Source organism: Bos taurus, chromosome 15 (genome assembly GCF_002263795.3).
Source record: "Bos taurus isolate L1 Dominette 01449 registration number 42190680 breed Hereford chromosome 15, ARS-UCD2.0, whole genome shotgun sequence".
Classification (NCBI taxonomy): domain Eukaryota; kingdom Metazoa; phylum Chordata; class Mammalia; order Artiodactyla; family Bovidae; genus Bos; species Bos taurus.
This window is the reverse complement of record NC_037342.1, coordinates 79,189,976-79,214,441: the sequence shown is the minus strand read 5'-3', so window position 1 is coordinate 79,214,441 and position 24,466 is coordinate 79,189,976. Positions and strand designations below refer to the sequence as shown.

Genomic DNA, 24,466 nt, shown 5'->3' with positions numbered 1-24,466 from the left:
TGGGGCATTTTTTAACCTGGAAAGATCTTCAGTTATCTGTCATTAAAGTGTTGATCAATCTGAATCTCTGAAGAAACATTAACTGATTTCATTTCCAATAAGACAGTAAGAAACCATGAAAATATATATATGAGTATCCTACATAAACTGATATCCTAAACTTTTCTGTCTTTGGTAAGTTAAATTAGTGTCTTTCTATTTATTCTTTTCAGATTTAGCCTACATTCTACAGATAATTAAAATATTGAAACATGATAGAGTTCTATTGTTATAACCAAATGCTCCAGGAAACAAACTCACTCAGAAGGACAGTGTGAATAGTGGAGTGCAGTTTATTACACCGGTGGGTCTGAGGCAGAGTTTCCTCTTTAGCCAGGGACCCCAACCAACTTTTGTGAAAAGCTTATATACCTTAACTGTACCTGTCGGGGATTTTCTCCCCGGAACTTGGAAACGATGAACCTGAAAGAACAACACTCGGACAGTCTCTTGCAAGGACTGACAAGTTTATTTCTGCAGTCGATCCCTTTTATAGAAGCAGGAACAAAGATCTTAGAGTATACGGCCAGCAGAAAGATATTTCAAGGACAGCGCATTCTAAATGACCCATGTGTTTATCCCATGACCCATTTTCTCAAGCAACATCCTTAATGTTTAATTATTAAATCTTGGTGCCTAGCATAGCTAAAGGCGGGAGATGTTTTTCAGCTATCAGAACGCAAAGCCTGGGTACTTCTGGCCCTCTGCCATTTTCTCAAGGACCTTCTCCTTCAAGGCTATTTTGCACTGCGCTTCCCAACATATCCTCCTTTTGTTTTCAATTTAAGCACGGCAGCTGCTAGTTGGACTCCGTTATGGGAGGCACAGAGTCTTGAGTAGAGACATCTGTATCCTATAAGCAATGACAGAAAAAGCAGGGTGATTAATACATATATAACAACGTTGCTTCCTGAAAACCAAGTTCTAGGGTGTAGAGATGATAGGGTTTTAGTTAAAATATCATAAAATTGAGTGCTGTACAATTCCTTAGGTACTTTAACTTGAAAATTAGCAATTTGTTGTTTCAACAGATTGATGTCTAAACTTGAGTTATCTGTGAGATCCTGCAAATGTGCTTTAACTTTATCCCAAGGATACTCAGTGCTATTGTAGGGTATGTTAGTCAGACACAAAGAAGTAAAATTCCAGTGACAATGTATACGTGTTTGGAAAGTCAGTTACTGCACTTGATCTCCTAAGTGGATTACCACAGTTTGTAACTCATTAATTCATGTTTGTAATTGCTGATCTATTTGAGCTTGTCGAGTCTAAAGATCATGAGAGTCTTTGTGCCATGCAGTGATAAAATCATGATTTTGTATAGAATTATGTAAACCCATACCAGACAACGTTCCTACAGTCACAATGGCAATAAGGCTTAGGATGCCTGCAATAATCCACCCAATGATGCGCTTAGATTGCCTAAGTCCAGTTTTCAACAATACAGAAAGAAATACAGAATTAGTCCAAGGTTCCGTTAAGTTTACGGGCAGCCATAACTCAGATCTTGGTTTAACTAGCGCAATACTAGCATTGTGATATGAAATGGTGTGATTAAGGCAGGTATACAATGCACATGCAGTACAATTGACAATCTTGGCCGATAAGTCAATATCAAAATGCCCTACAATAAACAAGTACGGAAGGTGAACACATGATTGAACATAGCCAGTACTATTGTATAGGAAGGTATAATTAGAAGGATGAAACACACCCACAGTCCCATAAACACTAGCGAATTGCTCTAAGGCTGCTGGAATTTACAAATGTGCCATTGCTCTGGCCCCACAATGGGGACGACGATCCTGGGTTGTGGGGGTGATAAGCCCCCATTAAACCAATTCAGCAATATGTCCTTATCAGTCCAGAAAATTGTCTTAGATTTATGAAAGCCTCCAATGCTTGATCTATTAAACCAGGAGCAGTTATGATGTTCCTCCTGCTCTTCAGAACAGTTTACAAATAACCTGTGAGGTCCCCAGTCGACAAATTTTAATGTATGATTGGTATGATTTTGCTGAATTATAGAAATTTTCCCAAATTGGCCTTGACAGCCAGACCAGTGTAACGATTGTATCTCATGTTTTCTTCTCCAAGATACAGTATGACATGAAGGTTCCTCTGGTTGAAAAAACAAGTTCGAATAGTTGGCTATCTGGCCTGGATAATGTCGCTTGGAGCCATTAAGTAAGAAAGATGCCATAGCGAACATTCCCAGACACAAAGCAGTCCCATTGTTGGCAGAGTATGCCCACCACTGTGGGAAGATAGTCATGCAAAGGGGGTGAGATCTGAAACAAATAGGCAAGGTTTTGAATCCAATGGAAATGTTGATTGGCTTTCCATCATCTTCTTCATGGATTGGTCGCTTTGTGGACCAGGGACTTGGAAAAAGCATGCTATCATTGGTAAAGATCATAGGGGCTTTATCTACCCAATCCACTATGGGGAGAAGTGGTGGGTTGGGTATGCATGCCCAATAAACATATTCTGCACTTACCCCAGAAGAACAGGAAAGAACAACTAACATTGCCAGAAACAGCTTATCTGGAGTCATAGGAGTTCCAGTGTTTTTCAGTGTCTGCTCAACCTGAAGAGTCATGTTTTTCACTTGAGCCCACGTCGGGTAAGGATTCAGATGATGGCGTTTTCTCATTGGCTCCTCCAAAGTCATTGACGAGACCCTTCGCGTAAGCTTTGTCACTTGCCGAGGGATTCCAGTCTTGGGGTCCTTCTCGGTAATGGGTGTGGTGAAAGGGAACCCAGATTTCCTCTCCATCTGCAACGAGAAGACCATAACCCTTGCCTAGGAGTTGTAAGATTCCTGGCTGCCACTGATTAAATTGCTTATACTGTTTTGGTGTATTGATTTCTAATTTGCTGTTTTTGTCTTCTGCAAAATGTCTATCTGCACGAGTGTCAATTATTTTTTGTTAAGCTTAAAAAATTTAGGGAATAAAGAGTTAAAGATAATAATAACTGAGGGTTCATAGGATAAGAAGTGTATCTCCTCTTCCAAATTCCCCCTTCCTGTTTTAATAAATGAGTTTTTAGGGTGCAGTGGGCTCTTTCAATAATGGCTTGACCCTGGGGATTATAGGGTATTCCAGTAATGTGTGTTATGTTCCATTCTGATAAAAATGAACAAAACTAGTGTGAGGTAAATGCAGGTCCATTGTCTGTTTTCAAGACTGAAGGAATCCCCATAATGGGGAAGGTGAGTAAGAGTGCAGAAATGGCGTGCTAGCTGGATTCTGAAGAGACAGGTACTTCCCAGAAAAAGCCTGAAAATGTATCTACTGAGACAAAAAGCAAAGAAAACTTTCCTAGGGAGCAGTGAGTGAAGTCAGACTGCCAAAGGGAATTAGGCTGTTGCCCCCGGGGGTTAACTCCTGAAATCATAGTTCTTAAGTGCAGAGGGGTGCAGACATCACACGTTTTAATAATACACCTTGCTTCAGTGAGAGGAATACGGTATTTAGAGTGCAATCTGTTAGCATTGGTATGAAGATTAGCATGTTCGTCACTGGCAGACTTAAAGACAGGAGCTAAGAGCCTGTCAATGGCATCATTTCCTGCAACCAGAGGGCCAGGTAAACCTGAATGAGCACGTATATGTGCAATGAAGAAAGGTTCCATACTTTGCCAGGAGCCGGCGAGAGACATTCCACTCGTGACAAAGGTCATGAGGAAGGAGGCTCGGCATATGCAAAGGTGGGATCGAGCCTCAGGAGTCCCCCTGGATATTCTCGAGCATCTACCCCTAAAAAAACCAGAGTCTGCCTACTTTATTGCTTTGTGCTCTCACCTCTGACTTTACTGGGGGCTGTCCCCCACCACCATCTCGCTCTCTCTGTCAAAGAGTTAATTTACAGCTCCAATTAATAAAGTTCCTGGGCAACTAGGAGTGTTTAAATCCAAACCCCTCAGATGGCTCTCTAACTCGCCTGACAAGTTTAACCAGACTCCTACAGCTATGTATACGATTGTTTACAGTCTCCCAGCCTCGAGAGGCATGGGAAGCTTAAGGTATTCAAATAGCTTAGAGCCTCTCAGAGAGTTAGAAACTGTCAGAATAAAACTAGTAAAAGATTTCATTGATGAGCCAATGCTTGCTGCCAAGTTTTCACATCCCCTGAATTGTATCCTTGAATGTGTATTAATTAATAGTTGGTATGTAGAAAAAATAAGTAGTGGCCTTGGTGTTAGTAATTTTAGACCCTTAAGGTAATAAATTCTTTCCTTTGTTGTAAACCCATTACACATCCGCCCTATAGGAATGCAATTTTATCTTCGGAAAATGGTGCCAAACCTTAAAATAATTACTCTTAGAGAAAATAAGTCTTTGTTGATAAGTCTTTGTCAAGAGTCATAAAATGTTAATAAGCCTTCTGGCCAGAAGATGATGTAAATCACCTAAACCATTTGTATATGATAAATTTGCAGGAAAGAAACCCTGGTTTTTGATAAGAATCAAAGACTGCTGACTTTGCATCCCCTATTATCCTCTATGAGTAACTTAGGGTATATAAGCCCCTGTTGAAAATAAAGCTATGGGCCTTGCTCACCAATGCTTGGTCTCCCCATGTCATTCTTCCCCTTAACTTCCAGCTGAGTCTCCATCTGGAGCGCAGATATCCTCTGCGACCATTTATTTGCCTGGGCTTCTAAGACCCACTCGAGAAGGTGTCTAAGGTGGGGCACCTTCCGCTATTTGAGAGGGCGCCTGCAGCCTCCGTGGTCAGAGCTAACCTGGTGTCACGGGTTATATTGATTTTTCACATAAAACAAGCTGCTCAGCTTCTTTTCTCCACTGAATTTTCCTACTGAGCTATCCTCATTCTATTACTCTTTATATCTTTGATAAATAAATAAATAGGTCGCCGAAGCCATCTCTCCTTCGAATATCCTGGATCAGCCGGGGCTGGACCCTGGCAGGTGGCGCCCGAGACAGGTGTTTCGAAGGTAAGCTCCCCAAAGCAATTAGGGTCATCAGCCCTATTGCTCCCCCTTCTCGGAACAACTGGGTCATCAGTCCTCTTGTTCTCCCACGGAACTCTTTGGGTCATCAGCCCTACTGCTCATCCCTTGGAACAGTTTGGGTCATCATCCTACTGTTCCTCCCTCGGGACAATCTGGGTCATCAGCCCTACTGTTCTTCCAGTGTTTGGGATGGCTAGGACCCCACTCAGGGTGCCACGGACCCCCCTGTAGAATAGACAGGGCGAGAGGAGTGGGAAGTGTTGAAAGTGTTAAAGAGTTAGACTTAGAGAGAGAAAACAGTTTCTGAAGTTAAAAGGCCAAAGAAAAGCCTGATCTTTTGATAGCTAAAAGCAAAATCTTCTATTATACTTAATTTTCTGACATGGGTAACACTGAATCAAATGAAAGACGGCTCTTTATAGGAGTAATTTTACAGTTATTAAGTAAAAGAGGAATCAAAGTTAAAATATCTACCATTCAATCATTTTTTACATTTGTACAAGAACACTGCCCTTGGTTTCTACAACAGGGCACTGTTAACCTAGATATCTGGGAAAAAGTAGGGAAACAGCTAAGAGCTTATTGTGCTCAACAAGCCTTGCTCAACAAGGCTTGGAAAAAATTCCTACTTACACCTTTCCTCTATGGATTATGATTAGAGATGCTTTAGATCCAGCTCATGAATCTGAAAAGGTACCTGTTATAAAGGAAGGTGAAAATGAAGAGGCTATACCTAGCTATTGGCAGCTAAACAAATGGCTAGCCGCTATGACTGACAATGAGCATGTAGAAGATAGGGATGAGAAGAAAGATCAGCTCTCCCCTCAAGATGAGAAAGATTTAGAGGAAACAGCAGCTCAATACCATTCTGATGAGGATTGGTCTTTTTTAGCTAAAGATGCTCCTAAAAGTTTAAGAAAAACATCCCTAATCAGACCATCAGCTCCTAGGAGCTTGAGGGAAACATCCCTGATCAGACAGTCCATAAGATTTAGTCACCAAACAGTTAAAGGATCTCCGGAACAGGAGAGGAGAAATACGGGATGCTCCCATCCCCCCATGCCTCCTACTCCATGTAGGGGTAAGGGGCCTCTGCTAGGAGTTTCCCAGAAAAGGGTTTTCTCTAGTCCCAAGGGTGAATTTGATCCTCACCTTGAGGCTTCTTTTCTAGTCCCCTCTGCACTTTAGATAGGGTAAAGAGGGTACAAAATAAATAAAAATATTTTCTAAAATTAAAAAAAAAAAATGGGTTTCTCTGCATCTAAGAATAGACAAATGTTTATTGACTGTGGAATATGATTAGACATGTCCTGGACCTTCATCATGAGGCTGTTAGATAGCCTATGGGAGAGGCTATAGCGGTGGATGGTGGTGAGTCTCCACTTTCTGCACAGATCATAATTTCTGCCATTAGGAAAAAAAAAAAGGAGGGAGACTGCTCTACCTCCCGAGGAAGGAGAGGGCTTACAGGACGCTGCGGCCGAGCGCCCTGGCGAGCTCCCTCCCCCTCTGCGCAAACCTTTAAAAAAACTTATCCACCACTTTCTGATTTAAGGTGATTGCCACCGCCTCTGTTTGTGCTTCCCAGGGCCCAGGAATTCCCCACTTTGCCCCCAAAACTTCTCAAAGCGTTGCCTAAGCCTGAGGAAGATAAAAAGTTTTTTAAACAAAGGAGCTTTTAGTACAGATATGCAGAGCGTGTTCCTTAGAGAAAACCCCCTCAGGGGGGTCTCACCCAGGCTAGGAGAAAAGTGAAAAGGCAAGGGGATTTAGCAGCAATATTAACCCCTGATGTGCCGCTTACTCCAATTCCAACGGGAGTGGCTGGCCCCCTACCTTTGGACATTGTAAGATTTGTCCTGGGGCATAGCTCGCTTTCTTTTCAAAAAAAAAAGAAAAGAAAAGAAAGAAATTTCGGTGGTGCATGGTGTAGTAGATTCTGATTATATTGGAAAAATTAAAGTCTTGATCTCACCACCTACCAAAACTGTACAAATTAATAAAGGTCAAAGAGTAACACAGCTTTTGCTTTTACCTTATTATCAGGTAAGAGCCACAAAGCATTTAGATCTAGTGGTCTAGCCTTTTGGGTGCAGGAAGTTACAGCTCCAAGGCCTTTAAAGGATCTTTTAATTCAAGGGAATAAAATGTCAAGACTGAGTTACGAGCAGTTATTTAGGCTTTTCAACATTTAGGAGACCACACCTTTAATCTTTTGACTGACTCCAGATATACTGTAGGGTTGTTTCCTCATATTGAAACTGCTAATATTCCAAAAAATAAAACTACTATCTTCTCCTTGTTATCTGATTTACAAAAGGAGATTAAACACAGAGATAAAAAATATTTTGTGGGACATAGAGCCCATTCCAACTTGCCCGGCACTTTATATGACGGAAATGCTTTGGCAGATGCATTGACTAAAGTAATTGTTTTAAACTTACATAAAAAGATTGATAAGGCCAAAAATTCTCACAAAATTCACCATCAAAATGCAGCTGGTTTAAGGTATAAATTTCATATCCCTAGGGAAACAGCTAGACAAAAGTTATGTCCAAATTGTAATTAATCACTTAAACATAAACACAGGGGCAGACTACAATGATGAGACACTAGATGCCTGAATTACAGGCTACAATTCGGCCCCTGATCGAGTAAAAAGACCTCCTTACTGGAGAGTGAAAAAGGCCAGATGTGTTGCTAACTTGTGGGAGAGGGTATGCTTGTATATTTCTACAGAATGCAGATTCTCCGATTTGGATCTCAGAAAAATTTGTCATGTCACATTCCCCAAAGACCAGGTTCCCGGTGCGCGCACTCGCTCGCTCCCCCTCCCCCAGCCAGCTCTCGCCTCAGCACCACCAGCAGCACATCACACCCTCCTCGCTGCACCCTGCGACCTACAGCAAAGAAGTCTGTGTGGCGAGTGAGGGCCAGAGAGGAAAGCGTGCCCATGGAGTGCCATCCAGACCAGCAGGCCGCGGCCTCGGCAGCGAGAGGGAAACGCCCCAAGCCCAAACGGCGGCAGCTAGCCCAAGTCCTCGAACCCTGCCCCTCTGCCCGCCATAGGTGCTGCGGCCCACAGCCTGCCCTTCGCGTTCTGCCTCCTGCTGCTGGGGACACTGCTCCCCCGGCCGATGCCTACAGCTGCTCCCTGGTTCATCTTGTTTAAACCCTCAATATAATGTTTTCTCCTTTGTAATGTTACAACATCCACCTTATGATGTAACCACTTATTGAATTATGCTCTTGCTGTATTACAACTGCAGGATTTAATGTGAACACAATGGTTTGTGGGCTTACTTATCTTGGGAATAGCAGCTTTGATAAGTGCAATTACTTCTGTTACTGTGGCAGCAATATCATTGACTCAACAAGTACATACTGCTCAATATGTTGATTCTATGTCCAAAAATGTTTCTTTAGCATTGGCAACACAGGAAGCTATAGACAGAAAATTATAAATGAGGGTAGATGACCTAGAGGAAGCAATAATACATATTGGGACTGAATTGCAGGTTTTAAAGGTGAAAATGGCATTGTCCTGTCATGCTGACTATCGGTGGATATGTGTAACACCCCTGAAAGTAAATGAGACAGATTTTGACTGGGAAAAAATTAAAAACCATATTTCAGGTATCTGGAACAGCTCTGACATTGGCTTAGACTTAGGGAAACTTCATAATCAAATAGCAACCATGGAACACTCCCGATTAGATTTTACTGCTGCTAGAACAGCAAATGATTTCTTCCATACTTTCTCTAACTACATCTCAGGAAAGAATATTCTAACGTCCTTAGCTATGCTGCAGTGGCTGCTTTAATTCTGCTTCTCATAATCATTCTTAATTGTATTGTCAGGATTCTTTGGCAGAGCATTCAGAGGCTTGCGACTGAGCTACATCTGTCTGTTTTAAGAAATAAAAAAGGGGGAGATGCCAGGAGCCAGCGAGAGACATTCCACTCGTGACAAAGGTCATGAGGAAGGAGGCTCGGCATATGCAAAGGCGGGATCGAGCCTCAGGAGTCCCCCTGGATATTCTCGAGCATCTACCCCTAAAAAAACCAGAGTCTGCCTACTTTATTGCTTTGTGCTCTCACCTCTGACTTTATTGGGGGCTGTCCCCCACCACCATCTCGCTCTCTCTGTCAAAGAGTTAATTTACAGCTCCAATTAATAAAGTTTCTGGGCAACTAGGAGTGTTAAAATCCAAACCCCTCAGATGGCTCTCTAACTCGCCTGACAAGTTTACCCGGACTCCTATAACTATGCATACGATTGTTTACAGTCTCCCAGCCTCGAGAGGCATGGGAAGCTTAAGGTATTCAAATAGCTTAGAGCCTCTCAGAGAGTTAGAAACTGTCAGAATAAAACTAGTAAAAGATTTCATTGATGAGCCAATGTTTGTTGCCAAGTTTTCACATCCCCTGAATTGTATCCTTGAATGTGTATTAATTAATAGTTGGTATGTAGAAAAAATAAGTAGTGGCCTTGGTGTTAGAAACTTTAGACCCTTAAGGTAATAAATTGTTTCCTTTGTTGTAAACCCATTACACATCCGCCCTATAGGAATGCAATTTTATCTTCAGAAAATGGCGCCAAACCTTAAAATAATTACTCTTAGAGAAAATAAGTCTTTGTTGATAAGTCTTTGTCAAGAGTCATAAAATGTTAATAAGCCTTCTGGCCAGAAGATGATGTAAATCACCTAAACCATTTGTATACGATAAATTTGCAGGAAAGAAACCCTGGTTTTTGATAAGGATCAAAGACTGCTGACTTTGCATCCCCTATTATCCTCTATGTGTAACTTAGGGTATATAAGCCCCTATTGAAAATAAAGCTACGGGCCTTGCTCACCAATGCTTGGTCTCCCCACGTCATTCTTCCCCTTAACTTCCAGCTGAGTCTCCATCTGGAGCGCGGATATCCTCTGCGACCATTTATTTGCCTGGGCTTCTAAGACCCACTCGAGAAGGTGTCTAAGGTGGGGCACCTTCCGCTATTTGAGAGGGCGCCTGCGGCCTCTGTGGTCAGAGCTAACCTGGTGTCATGGGTTATATTGATTTTCTGCATAAACCAAGCTACTCAGCTTCTTTTCTCCACTGAATTTTCCTACTGAGCTATCCTCATTCTATTACTCTTTATATCTTTGATAAATAAATAAATAGGTTGCCGAAGCCATCTCTCCTTCGAATACCCTGGATCAGCTGGGGCTGGACCCCAGCAATACGTGAGTGGATTAAGGCTTGAGTCTGTGAAAGAAGAGTATATAATTCTTCATCTATGTTGTGTAAAAGGGCAGTAACAAAATCGGGAAAAAGGGAAGCAAGGTATTTGGAATCAGTACATACGTTGAAGGGTAATGGTTGAAGAGACAAAAGAGCATATAAAGCATACAATTCAACTCTTTGTACTGAAGAATAGGTAGTGGGTAATTTCTCTTTGATATCAGGGCCGACAATCCCTGCTATGCCTTTCTTGTTGCCATCAATGAAATAGGTGGGTGCATTGGAAATAGGCTAGGATGCAATGATATTAGTTATAATGAATTTAGTACATTGTAGAAAGTCCCATAATTTTCCTTTCAGCAAATGAAATGAGATAACATTTTGAAAATCACTTAATGCTATTTGCATTGTCAGGTTATACTGTAAGGCAATTTGCAATTCCTTTTTTGTCAATGGGATGTGTATTGCATATGGATCAAGTCCAGTCAAAGTTTGTACACGGCTTCTCCCCAACACGATTAATTGCCCTATTTTCTCAATATACGATACGATTTTTTTAGACTGTTTAGTATGTAAATATATCCATTCTATTGGGCTATGCCGAGCTATAATTGCAGTGGGCAAATGTTCAGTGGGGAATATATATTAAAAAAACAGTTGATCATAATCTAGCCGAGTTAAGAAAGATTGTTGAATGCGTTTCTCCACTAAGGCCAGTTCGTCTTTGGCCTCTTTAGTTAGCTGCCTAGGGCTATTAGGGTCAGGGGATCCCTCTAAAATTTTAAATAGATTTTGTAAGGAATAGGTGGGGATGCTGACAGATGGCCGCAGCCAATTAATATCTCCTAGCAATTTTTGAAAATCATTCAGTGTGTGCAGAGACTGCACAGAAATTTGAGTTTTTTGAGGTTTGAGTTTAGATTCTTCCATAACATGTCCTAAATAATTAAAGGGTGCTTTCAATTGAATTTTATCTGGCACAACAAGCAGGCCATGGTTTTGAAGAGTAGTAGCAACTTCATTATATAACTGTTGTAAACAGAGTTCAGATTTCATGGAGAGAAGTATATCATCCATGTAGTGAATTATGAAAGCAGTTGGGTATTTATCTCTAAGGGGTTGTAATAAAACAGATATGAGATATTGGCAAATGATAGGAGAGTTCATCATTCCCTGAGGTAGCACCTTCCATTGAAATCTTTTAACAGGAACCATGTGATTTATAGAAGGAACTGAAAAGGCAAAATATTTTCTATCTTTAGGGTGCAGAGGTATAGTAAAAAAGCAGTCTTGTAAGTCAATGATAATTACAGACCATTCTTTTGGTACCATAGAAGGGGAGGGCAATCTGGGTTGTAAGGGCCCCATAGGTAACATGGTATTATTAACATTTCTTAAATCTATCAACACTTGCCATTTTCCTGATTTGTTTTTTATTACAAAAACAGGGGAATTCCACAGGGAAAATAAAGGTTCTATATGGGCTTTTTGTAATTGTTAATTTACTAACTGTGTAAGAGCTGCCAATTTTTCTTTAGTTAGAGGCCATTGAGGTGTCCATACTGGGGTATCAGATTCCCAATCAAGAGGCAGCAGTGTTAACTCAATGGCCCCCACTAAAAAGGTTCATTTAAAGAAATTGTGGCTTTCGTTTGTTCAAGAAAATCCCGTACCCATAAATTGATAGGGATATTGGTAATATATAGTTTGATATAAGCTACAAATTGATCAGGGCCATACACTTGTAAATAGGATGCACTGACAAAAGTTTGTGTGGTATCAGCTTCACCCACTCCTAGTAGTCTAGAAGGAGCCACAACCTTACCCCAATCAAGGGGCCATTCTTCAGCTATAATGATTGAAGTGTCAGCTCTGGTATCTAGCATGCCTGTGAAATTTTTTCCCCATATGTGTAAAGTGAGCATGGGTTTCTGATGTTCCTTTAATAAGGTGGATAGTGCAGCAGTAAGGTTGGTACTACCAAAACCTCCCTGCCGAACTTTATCAGATGCCTTCATTGGTTTGACATATGGTAAAAGTAATAATTGTGCAAAACGTTTCCCTTTTTGTAAGTATACATTTCCCATTTTCACAACATTTACCATAACATGTATTTCCCCTTCATAATCTTTGTCCACAATACCGGTCAATACCACTAAACCTTTCATTGTTCAACTACTATGTCCCAAAATCAGTCTCACCATCCCGGATGGAATCGGGCCATAATATCCAGTGGGAATTTTGTGGGGGTTGTATAATTCTATTAATTCCATGTCATAAGGACTAGGTATATCAATACAAGCACTCTTAGATGTAGCTGCTTGTAGCATCATAACGCTGGGTCCTCCTTTAGTAGCAGGGCTACAGGACGGCCCCTTTATCAGTTTCCCTGTTGTTTTTGTTGTGCACCAGGGGTCAATGTGTTTCCATCCTTATCAAATTTGGAATGACATTCATTCAGCCAATGAAACCCCTTTTTACATCTTGGACATACTCCTGGGGGTCTCTTCTTGGTAGAAGTAGTATTATTTTTTCCGGCCTGTGTTGGCAGGCGGCATTGTTTTTTCATATGGCCAGCCTTCCCGCAGTTAAAACATTTGGCATTAGCAGCTTTCTGTACATTAAAAGTTTCCAATGCTGCCAATTTTGCTCTATGGGACATAGATCTGATATCCCTACAAGCTTTCAAATACTCCATAAGAGAGCCAGTCTCTCAAATTGCTCTAAGTACAGATCAACATTCCTCATTAGCATTTTCAAAAGCAAGTTGTTTTAAAATAATATTTTGTAAAGTCACATCCTTAATAGATTTTTCAACTGCATCCTTTAATTTTCCTATAAATTGAGAATATTCCTCCTCATGTCCTTGAATAATTTTAACAAATGAACCATCAGAGTTAGCACTATCAACCTTTGCCCATGCCCTTCAGGAAGTTTCTTTAATGAAATGCAACATCTGAGGGGTAATATTAGCTAATTGTGCAGTTATATCAGCCATGGTCCCTGTTCCAGTAAGTATATCATAAGTTAAATTGGCGGGGTTACCACGAGATTGCTGGTCAATCATCATTTGTTGGGCCTCATCACCAACCCACATTTGCCACTGTAGTAATTGTTGAGGATTTAAAACCATCTTTGCTACTTGAAAAAAAATCATATAGCATCCAATGGTCAGCCCATCCTCTGAGTAATTCTACATGATAAGGAGAAGTAGGTCCATACAGAGTACATGCTTTCTTAGAGCTAGACAACATACCAAAATCTATACCAGCCCAAGTATTTTGACCCTGGGCAGGTTGATCAAATTGTATTGGGAAAGTGAAAGCGCAAGCAGGCAACTCCCGAGGAGGAGTGAGGCGGTTAGTATGAGCAAGGTTAGTGACTGCAGTTACAGACGGAGCAGAAGGAAAAACCTCAGATTTGGGCTGTCCGCTGAACGAAATGACTTCTGCCTTAAGCAGTTTTGGTTTTGACACATCCTTAATAGATATATTCTCAAGTTGTTTTTCCAGGGTTTGTGTTTGATTGAGCATGACATTTTTGCATTTCAAAGCACCTTGCATGTCTTGTTCATCAAGTTCGTGTTCGTGCAAAGACCGAACAGTCTCTACCTCTAAATCAACGTTATGTCCTTCAATTTGTTCTATGACAGCCCGTATGAGTGACCAGGTAACCCAACACTGAGGAGGAATGCGGACTCCTTGCTGATATGCTCGCAAAACATTATTCTTAACCCTTTTCCATACACCAATATAAAGCGTCCCATCCTCCGGGAACCATGGATTATATTCCAATAGTATATGATAACAGTTGTTCAACTGATCTCTTGAAACATTAACACCATTTTGTTTCAAAAAATGAGGCATGATAGAAATGAAAGAAATCTTACTGCTATGTTGTCCCATCCTGCTTACCTCTTTCTGAAGGGCTCATTGCTTTGTTCAGCCTTCCTTTCAAGTCCTTGTTCTCGTGCCACCTGTCAGGGATTTTCTCCTTGGGACTTGGAAACAACGACCTGAAAGAACAACACTTGGACAGTCTCTTGCAAGGACTGACAAGTTTATTTCTGCAGTCGAGCCTTTTTATAGAAGCAGGAACAAAGAGCTTAGAGTATAAGGCCAGCAGACCACGTATGGGGTTAAGACATAATCAGTAATAGATACTTCAAGGACAGCGCATTCTAAATCACCCATGTGTTTATCCCATGACCCATTTTCTCAAGCAACATCCTTAATATTTAATTATTAAATCTTGGCACAGAGTATAACTAAAGGTCAGATCAGATCAGATCTGTCACTCAGTCCTGTCCGACTCTTTGAGACCCAATGAATCGCAGCACGTCAGGCCTCCCTGTCCATCACCAACTCCAGGAGTTCACTCAGACTCACGTCCATCGAGTCAGTGATGCCATCCAGCCATCTCATCCACTGTTGTCCCCTTCTCCTCCTGCCCCCAATCCCTCCCAGCATCAGAGTCTTTTCCAATAAGTCAACTCTTCGCATGAGGTGGCCAAAGTCTTGGAGTTTCAGCTATAGCATCAATCCTTCCAAAGAAATCCCAGGGCTGATCTCCTTCAGAATGGACTGGTTGGATCTCTTTGCAGTCCAAGGGACTCTCAAGAGTCTTCTCTAACACCACAGTTCAAAAGCATCAATTCTTCGGCCCTCAGCCTTCTTCACAGTCCAACTCTCATATCCATACATGACCACAGGAAAAACCATAGCCTTGACTAGATGAACCTTTGTTGGCAAAGTAATGTCTCTGCTTTTGAATATGCTATCTAGGTTGGTCATAACTTTCCTTCCAAGGAGTAAGCGTCTTTTATTTTCATGGCTGCAGTCACCATCTGTAGTGATTTTGGAGCCCAGAAAAATAAAGTCTGATACTGTTTCCACTGTTTCCCACCTATTTGCCATGAAGTGATGGGACCGGATGCCATGATCTTTGTTTTCTGAAGGTTGAGCTTTAAGCCAACTTTTTCACTCTCCACTTACACTTTCATCAAGAGGATTTTGAGTTCCTCTTCACTTTCTGCCATAAGGGTGGTGACATCTGCATATCTGAGGTTATTGATATTTCTCCCAACATCTTGATCCAGCTTGTGTTTCTTCCAGTCCAGCGTTTTTCATGATGTACTCTGTATATAAGTTAAATAAACAGGGTGACAATATACATTCTTGATGAACTCCTTTTCCTATTTGGAACTAGTCTGTTGTTCCATGTCCACTTCTAACTGTTGCTTCCTGACCTGCATACAAATTTCTCAAGAGGAAGATCAGGTGGCCTGGTATTCCCATCTCTTGAAGATTTTTCCACACAGTCAAAGGCTTTGGCATTGTCAATAAAGCAGAAATAGATGTTTTTCTGGAACTCTCTTGCTTTTTCCATGATCCAGTGGATGTTGGCAATTTGATCTCTGATTCCCCTGCCTTTTCTAAAACCAGCTTGAACATCAGGAAGTTCACTGTTCACATATTGCTGAAGCCTGGCTTGGAGAATTTTGAGCATTACTTTGCTAGCATGTAAGACGAGTGCAATTGTGTGGTAGTTTGAGCATTCTTTGGCATTGCCTTTCTTTGGGATTGGAATGAAAACTGACCTTTTCCAGTCCTGTGGCCACTGCTGAGTTTTCCAAATTTGCTGACATAGTGAGTGCAGCACTTTCACAGCATCATTTTTCAGCATTTGGCATAGCCCAACTGGAATTCCATCACCTCCACTAGCTTTGTTCATAGTGATGCTTTCTAAGGCCCACTTGACTTCACATTCCAGGATGTCTGGCTCTAGGTCAATGATCACACCATCGTGATTATCTGGATCATGAAGATCTTTTTTGTACAGTTCTTCTGTGTATTCTTGCCATCTCTTCTTAATATCTTCTGCTTCTTTTAGGTCCATACCATTTTTGTCCTTTATCGAGCTCATCTTTGCATGAAATGTTCCTTTGGTATCTCTGATTTTCTTGAAGAGATCCCTAGTCTTTCTCATTCTGTTGTTTTCCTCTATTTCTTTGCATTGATCACCAAAGAAGGCTTTCTTATCTCTTCTTGGTATTCTTTGCAACTCTGCATTCAGATGCTTATATCTTTCCTTTGCTCCTTTGCTTTTCACTTCTCTTCTTTTCACATCTATTTGTAAGGCCTCCCCAAACAGCCATTTTGCTTTTTTTGCTTTTGTTTTCTATGGGAATGGTCTTGATCCCTGTCTCCTGTATAATGTCATGAACCTCATTCCATAGTTCATCAGGCACTGTATCTATCAGATCTAGGCCCTTAAATCTATTTCTCATTTCCACTGTATAATCATAAGGGATTTGATTTAGGTCATACCTGAATGGTCTAGTGGTTTCCCTACTTTCTTCAATTTAAGTCTGAATTTGGCAATAAGGAGTTCATGGTCTGAGCCACAGTCAGCTCCTGGTCTTGTTTTTGCTGACTGTATAGAGCTTCTCCATCTTTGGCTGCAAAGAATATAATCAATCTGATTTCGGTGTTGACCATCTGGTGATGTCCATGTATAGAGTCTTCTCTTGTGTTGTTGGAAGAGGGTGTTTTTTATGACCAATGCATTTTCTTGGCAAAACTATTAGTCTTTGCCCTGCTTCATTCCGTATTCCAAGGCCAAATTTAGGAGATGTTTTTCAGCTATCAGTACACAAATCTGGGTACTTCTGGCCCTCTGCCATTTTTCCAAGGACCTTCTCCTTCAAGGCTATTTTGCACTGTGCTTCCCAACAGTACCACTCAAGCCCACATCCCCAAATTCCTTAAACATAGTCTGGGAAGTATTAAAGGGAGATGCAATCAGGTTACAGCCATGATTCATAATCAGAAGAGTCAGCTGGTTTTACATTGAAGCCCACACCAATAGGTGCCATAAAGTTTACAAAGGTGATTGACTACATAGGGGATTATTACATTCTTTTTGGTGATGGGAAATACTGATATGGAATCTGGTGTTTATCAGTCCAGGAGGCCAGTTCAGCCATAGGTATGTTATTCCCATGGCTACAGGGCACATAATCCAAAGCTCATTGAAAGTGCAAGATGGAGATTCTTTCTTTTTTAGAAAAACCATAGCCTTGACTAGACGGGCCTTTGTTGGCAAAGTAATGTCTCTGCTTTTCAATATGCTATCTAGATTGGTCATAACTTTCCTTCCAAGGAGTAAGTGTCTTTTAATTTCATGGCTGCAGTCACCATCTGCAGTGATTTTGCAGCCCCCCAAAATAAAGTCAGACACTGTTTCCACTGTTTCCCCATCTATTTACCATGAAGTGATGGGGCCAGATGCCATGATCCTAGTTTTCTGAATGTTGAGCTTTAATCCAACTTTTTCACTCTCCACTTTCATTTTCATCAAGAGGCTTTTGAGTTCCTCTTCACTTTCTGCCATAAGGGTGGTGTCATCTGCATATCTGAGGTTATTGATATTTCTCCCGGCCATCTTGATTCCAGCTTGTACTTCCTCCAGCCCAGCATTTCGCATTATGTACTCTGCATATAAGTTAAATAAACAGGGTGACAATATACAGCCTTGATGTGCTCCTTTTCCTACTTGGAACCAGTCTGTTGTTCCATGTCCAGTTCTAATCTGTTGCATCCACATTCCTCACGAGGTAGGTCAAGTGGTCTGTTGTTCCCACCACTGTCAGAATTTTCCACAGTTTATTGTGATCAAGGCCAGCTGGCTTGCCTTGATGCAAGCCTGGCAACCAGCATCTTCAGCCAGCAGAAACCAGAGGGAATGTCTCATTGGTTACAAGGTCTCAGGACATAAACAAGATGAAAGGAGAAGTTGAAAAGTCTGTGCTTACTCCTCAAACTAGCTTTTTTTCTTTCTTTTGCCTTGTAGATTATTTATTGTTAATATACACATGAGCCTATTTCTGATCTATCAATATCTTTTCACTGATATATAGTGCCAATTTTTATATCAAGAGCAGACTTTTAAAATGAATAACTGTAGCTTTGGAATAGGACTGGATATCATTAGCACTTGTCTTAATGTTCAAATTACAAGTTTATTCCTTATTTTAAAGTTAGTTCAGCTATTCTAGATCTTTTTCTCTCTACAGTTTGATTTTAGCTCCTTTAAGTATTTTGGTTTTAGCTTCAGTTCCCATCAAAAAAGAATTTCTGCTTAGATTTTAATTGTGTTTGATTTCAGAAATTGTTATATTTACCTAATATTGAATAAATCAGTAAATAAATATGGTAAGATCTCATTTGTTTATGTTTCCACTAATATCTTTCAGGAATATTTTCTAATTTTTACCATATATGCTTACATATTTTTTTATTTATCTAAGCATTTCATAATTATGATGAATTTATAGCAGGTATTTAAAATTTTAACAAGGCTATGATCTTTCCAGTAGCCATTTCTGGATGTGAGAGTTGGACCATAAAGAAGTCAGAGAGCCTCGAATTGAAGCCTTTGCATTGCAGTGTTAGAGAAGACTCTTGAGAGTACCATGGACGGCAAGGAGATCCAACCAATCAATCCTAAAGGAGATCAGTTCTGGGTGTTCATTTGAAGGACTGATGCTGAAGATGAAGCTCCAATATTTCGACTACATGATGTGAAGAGCCGACTCACTGGAAAAGACCCTGATGCTGGGAAAAATTGAAGGCAGAAAGAGAAGTGGGTGAAGAGGATAAGATGGTTGGATGGCATCACCAATTCAATAGACATAAACTTGGCAAACTCCGGGAGATGATGGGGGAGAGAATGGCCTGGGGTCCTATAGTCCATAGGGTCACAATGAGTCAGACAAGACTTGTCAACTGAACAATAAAAACAACATTTAACAATTTCATTTCTAATTTTTCATTTGTAGTATATAGAAATAAAAATTATTGTATGTACTGATCTCTCCTTGAAACCATCCTAAACTCATGTTCTAATTCAATGCTTTTTAGAGGAGTTTTCCCATGTTGAAGGTCAGGAAGGGAGGCGGTGAGGAGATACACCTCATCCAAGGTAAGGAGCAGCGGCTGCGCTTTGCTGGAGTAGCCGTGAAGAGATACCCCAGGCCCAAGGTAAGAGAAACCCAAGTAAGACGGTAGGTGTTGCAAGAGGGCATCAGAGGACAGACACACTGAAACCATAATCACAGAAAACTAGTCAATCTGATCACACTAGGACCACAGCCTTGCCTAACTCAATGAAACTAAGCCATGCCCGTGGGGCAACCCAAGACGGGCGGGTCAAGTTGGAGAGGTCTGACAGAATGTGGTCCACTGGAAAAGGGAATGGCAAACCACTTCAGTATTCTTGCCTTGAGAACCCCATGAACAGTACGAAAAAGCAAAATGGTAGGATACTGAAAGAGGAACGCCCCAGGTCAGTAGGTGCCCAATATGCTACTGGAGATCAGTGGAGAAATAACTCCAGAAAGAATGAAGGGATGGAGCCAAAGCAAAAAAAATACCCAGCTCTGGATGTGACTGGTGATAGAAGCAAGGTCCGATGCTGAAAACAGCAATATTGCATAGGAACCTGGAATGTCAGGTCCATGAATCAAGGCAAATTGGAAGTGGTCAAACAAGCGATGGCAAGAGTGAATGTCGACATTCTAGGAATCAGCGAACTGAAATGGACTGGAATGGGTGAATTTAACTCAGATGACCATTATATCTACTACTGCGGGCAGGAATGCCTCAGAAGAAATGGAGTAGCCATCATGGTCAACAAAAGAGTCTGAAATGCAGTACTTGGATGCAATGTAAAAAACTACAGAATGATCTCTGTTCGTTTCCAAGGCAAACCATTCAATATCACAGTAGTCCAAGTCTATGCCCCAACCAGTAATGCTGAAGAAGCTGAAGTTAAATGGTTCTCTGAAGACCTACAAGACCTTTTAGAACTAACACCCAAAAAAGATGTCCTTTTCATTATAGGGGACTGGAATGCAAAAGTAGGAAGTCAAGAAACTCCTAGAGTAACAGGCAAATTGGCCTTGGAATATGGAATGAAGCAGGGCAAAGACTAAGAGAGTTTTGCCAAGAAAATGCATTGGTCATAGCAAACACCCTCTTCCAACAACACAAGAGAAGACACTACACATGGACATCACCAGATGGTCAACACCGAAATCAGATTGATTATATTCTTTGCAGCCAAAGATGGAGAAGCTCTATGCAGTCAGCAAAAACAAGACCAGGAGCTGACTGTGGCTCAGACCATGAACTCCTTATTGCCAAAATCAGACTTAAATTGAAGACAGTAGGGAAAACCACTAGACCAGTCAGGTATGAGCTAAATCAAATCCCGTATGATCATACAGTAGAAGTGAGAAATAGATTTAAGGGCCTAGATCTGATAGATACAGTGCCTGATGAACTATGGAATGAGGTTCGTGACACTGTACAGGAACAGGGATCAAGACCATCCCCATGGAAAAGAAATGCAAAAAAGCGCAATGGCTTTCTGGGGAGGCCTTACAAATAGCTGTGAAAAGAAGAGAAGTGAAAAGCAAAGGAGCAAAGGAAGGATATAAGCATCTGAATGCAGAGTTGCAAAGAATACCAAGAAGAGATAGAAAGCCTTCTTTGGTGATCAATGCAAAGAAATAGAGGAAAACAACAGAATGAGAAAGACTAGGGATCCCTTCAAGAAAATCAGAGATACCAAAGGAACATTTCATACAAAGATGAGCTCGATAAAGGACAGAAATATGGACCTAAAAGAAGCAGAAGATATTAAGAAGAGATGGCAAGAATACACAGAAGAACTGTACAAAAAAGATCTTCATGACCCAGATAATCACGAATGTGATCACTGACCTAGAGCCAGACATCCTGGAATGTGAAGTCAAGTGGGCCTTAGAAAGCATCACTATTAACAAAGCTAGTGGAGGTGATGGAATTCCAGTTGAGCTATTCCAAATGCTAAAAAATGATGCTGTGAAAGTGCTGCACTCAATATGTTGGCAAATTTGGAAAACTCAGCAGTGACCACAGGACTGGAAAAGGTCAGTTTTCATTCCAATCCCAAAGAAAGGCAATGCCAAAGAATGCTCAAACTACCACACAATTGCACTCGTCTCACATGCTAGCAAAGTAATGCTCAAAATTCTCCAAGCCAGGCTTCAGCAATATGTGAACAGTGAACTTCCAGATGTTCAAGCTGGTTTTAGAAAAGGCAGAGGAACCGGAGATCAAATTGCCAACATCCACTGGATCATGGAAAAAGCAAGAGAGTTCCAGAAAAGCATCTATTTCTGCTTTATTGACTATGCCAAAGCCTTTGACTGTTTGGATCACGATAAACTGTGGAAAAATCTTCAAGAGATGGGAATACCAGGCCACCTGATTTGCCTCTTGAGAAATTTGTATGCAGGTCAGGAAGCAACAGTTAGAAGTGGACATGGAATAACAGACTGGTTCCAAATATGAAAAGGAGTACGTCAAGAATGTATATTGTCACCCTGTTTATTTAAATTATATTCAGTGTACATCATGAAAAACGCTGGACTGAAAGAAACACAGGCTTTAATCAAGATTCCCGGGAGAAATATCAATAACCTCAGATATGCAGATGACATCACCCTTATGGCAGAAAGTGAAGAGGAACTCAAAATCCTCTTGATGAAAGTGTAAGTGGAGAGTGAAAAAGTTGGCTTAAAGCTCAACATTCAGAAAACAAAGATCATGGCATCCGGTCCCATCACTTCATGGCAAATAGATGGGGAAACAGTGGAAACAGTGTCAGACTTTATTTTTCTGGGCTCCAAAATCACTACAGATGGTGATTGCAGCCATGAAATTAAAGGACGCTTACTCCTTGGAAAGAAAGTTATGACCAGCCTATATAGCATATTCAAAAGCAGAGACATTACTTTGCCAACAAAGGTCCATCTAGTCAAGGCTATGCTTTTTCCTGTGGTCATGTATGGATGTGAGAGTTGGACTGTGAAGAAGGCTGAATGTCAAGAATTGATGCTTTTGAACTGTGGTGTTAGAGAAGATTCTTGAGAGTCCCTTGGACTGCAAAGAGATCCAACCAGTCCATTCTGAAGGAGATCAGCCCTGGGATTTCTTTGGAAGGAATGATGCTAAAGCTGAAACTCCAATACTTTGGCCTCCTCATGCGAAGAGTTGACTCATTGGAAAAGACTCTGATGCTGGGAGGGATTGGGGGCAGGAGGCAAAGGGGACGACAGAGGATGAGATGGCTGGATGGCATCACTGACTCGATGGACGTGAGTCTGAGTGAACTCTGGGAGTTGGTGATGGACAGGGAGGCCTGGCGTTCTGTGATTCATGGGGTCGCAACGAGTCGGACATGACTGAGTGACTGAACTGAACTGATATTTCCACTCGCCCATCTTCATCATGTAGTAATAAAAGCACTTTATTCCTTCTTTCCAATCTGGACTTTTTTTTTTTCCTTTTGGTTGAATACAACCTCCATTAAAATGTCAATATCATGGGAAAGAAGAGTCCTATTTGCCTTTTTCTTGAATTAGGAAGAATGTCTTTGAGTTTTTAATGATGGTGAACAAAGAACAGTGCAGTCTCTCTACAATGTAAATAAAATTTCATAAATTTTAAAAATACTAAATTAAACAAAAAAATGACAGTTTAAAAGGACTAAGGGGGCATTTGTGTGCATATTATATATATAATTATTACATATCTTATTACAGTCTTCCTAGAAATGTTGACCAAATTATGCAATTTTGTCTTTTGTTTGCTACAAAGATTTGATCAAACCATGGCAATCAAACAATGGAATAAAAATTATAAACTATAATAATATACATCACAATACAATGTACAATACAGTACACATATATGCATGCATATATAGTAATTTTTTTACATATTATTATGAACCAATATTGAAGAAGGTTATCCCATAACAAATGCAGAAAGTTAGTTCAGCATAGAGTAGACTTCTGATGCAAAAGTACAAAAATAATTAGAACACAAATTTTAAATAAGAAACTTTTTTGTTTTTCAGACAGATAAGGAAATATAACTATTGTTTTGATCAAAAAGCAGTTAGGTAACAAGATCCTAATAAAATATAAAAATGTAACTCAAAGCTTCCATGGGAGACTCTCAAAAAATTTACCTTTTTTCCTGCTGGTTATATTGTGACAAAATTGACAGTTAATATGGTGCAAATTTAAAGTCTACAACATGTTGATTTGACTCATTTATATAGTTTAATATGGCTACAATTTAGCACTAGCTAAAATTTCCATATTACATGATTATCATTTTTTTTTGTGAGGTGAGAATATTTAAGGCCCACTCTTTTAGCAACTTCCAACTATTGAATATTGTTAAAGACAACTTAAAAATATATCTGGTACAGAGAATACTTTGGCCACCTGATGTGAAGAACTGATCCTTTGGAAAAGACCTTCCTGCTGGCAAAGACTGAAGGGAGGAGGAGAAGGGAACAGCAGAGCATGAGGTGGTTGGATGGCATCACTGGTGTATGGACATGAGTCTGAGCAATCTCCCAGAGTTGGTGATGGACAGGGAAGCCTGGTGTGCTGCAGCCCATGGGATAGCAAAGAGTAGGACATGACTGAGTGACTGAAATTGAATATACAGAGAAATGGTGTGACTTAGATAAATAAGATGTTGTGAGTTATTGAACTGCTAAGTGTTCTGAGTCTAAAGGCTTTCTAGGGCTCATATATAAAAGCAACTTCCCTGATGAGAACAGAGCAGGATCCTAAAATCTTCCACTTGATAAGGGAGCATCTGTATCAATTGAGATGACTGATGAATTCAAATCATTGTATTACACTGAGCCTCCTAGAAACCACCATAAGTTTAATTTTAATACATGCCTTAGAAAAGTATAGTGAATAAAGAAGCAGAAGTATGCACTTACATAAAACCACATGTATATGTACAAACACATGTAGACACTAGGAAATTTATTCTAATAGTTGGGAATAACAATAATCATTTGAATCCTTTTATATACACCATTCTTCCTCACTCGACTCTCTTTACTTGCCCTTACAGTGTCCTAACTCATTCTAAGGCATGGGGCTATTTACTTAATTATATATGTAATTCATCACTTCCCCTCAGGAAAGGCAGATATTTTCCCCTTTTGGGTGCTAATGTATGTATAGCACATAGAAATATGACTAGCACTGTGGCTCAGAGGTTAAAGCATCTGCCCACAATGCGGGAGACCTGGGTTCGATCCCTGGGTGGGGAAGATCCCCTGG

At 40.6% G+C, this 24,466-nt stretch overlaps 1 non-coding gene across 1 annotated transcript; it reads right to left on the bottom strand.

Annotated features, from left to right (window-relative positions):
- Window positions 1-328: 328 nt before the first annotated feature.
- LOC112441588 (uncharacterized) lies at window positions 329-14,935 on the bottom strand. The gene is made up of 3 exons (XR_009490726.1): window positions 14,169-14,935; window positions 2,540-2,818; window positions 329-892 (listed from the first exon to the last, which is right to left on the bottom strand). It is a non-coding gene; the product is annotated as an uncharacterized protein (transcript).
- Between the last annotated feature and the right edge of the window lie 9,531 nt (window positions 14,936-24,466).